Source organism: Sinocyclocheilus anshuiensis, unplaced genomic scaffold (assembly GCF_001515605.1).
Source record: "Sinocyclocheilus anshuiensis isolate Anshui unplaced genomic scaffold, SAMN03320099.WGS_v1.1 scaffold152, whole genome shotgun sequence".
NCBI lineage: Eukaryota > Metazoa > Chordata > Actinopteri > Cypriniformes > Cyprinidae > Sinocyclocheilus > Sinocyclocheilus anshuiensis.
Window position 1 is genome coordinate 4316919 of NW_015555781.1, and position 863 is coordinate 4317781.

Genomic DNA, 863 nt, shown 5'->3' on the forward strand with positions numbered 1-863 from the left:
ATGACTAAGACGAGACGAAGACGAGACGACAATAAGGTCAATAAACGATAACTAAGACTATATCAGCATGCAATTTCGTTGACGAAGTAAGACGAGACTAAAATGTATTAAAAAAGATAAAAACTTTACCAAAAACCTCTTTTTATTTTCGTCAAAAAAGGAGACAAAATGTTATTTCAGACTGCTCTACACGCCTGTACTACGCGAACATTCATGAGTGCGGTTGCCAGATATCAAGAGTTCTAATCCCCGAATCAGAGTTTCGCTGTTACAACCATACATTTTCTGGCCGGTGTGTTTTGCTTATTTTAAGCAATCTGGCAACCATGCCCACGCGCTCACTCCTCATTGCGGAAGCGCCGCGGCAGATGATCTGAAAAACAAACAAGCTGGAATTTAGCGATCTAAATGAAAGCATCATTCAGACGGCCTGTGTTCTGTCATATGATCTCACTATATTGTTCGCGATTGTGATCGCTGAATAAATACACTTACTCAATCGCTGTTGTTTTAGAGAAATAGACTATTGCAATTATAGAATTAGTGGAATTACTAGGAATTTCACTGTTATAATATTTTTCATTTGTTTTAGCTGTTTTCATAATGTAGACAGAGAGATTGCATAAGTCTTTGGTGTTGATTTATATAATAAAAAGCCTACAATAAATCAGTACACTAGATGAGGTAAAATACACAATGTGTCCACATTCTATTGATTTGTGCTTACTTGAGAAAGTGCAATAGGCCTACCTGAAATGCAAAAGTAAATTTCTCAAATGACAACAATAATTACGATTATAATTTTGAGAAAAAAATCATCAGTTTAATGATTATACAGAATGACGAAAATGTGACTAATATTT

The 863-nt window shown here is 35.0% G+C and overlaps 1 protein-coding gene across 3 annotated transcripts in view; it reads right to left on the bottom strand.

The window, feature by feature from the left end:
- The window catches only part of LOC107674665 (acid-sensing ion channel 2), a 413064-nt gene that overhangs the window by 128765 nt on the left and 283436 nt on the right, over positions 1-863 (bottom strand). The gene's annotated exons all lie outside the window — the stretch shown is intronic.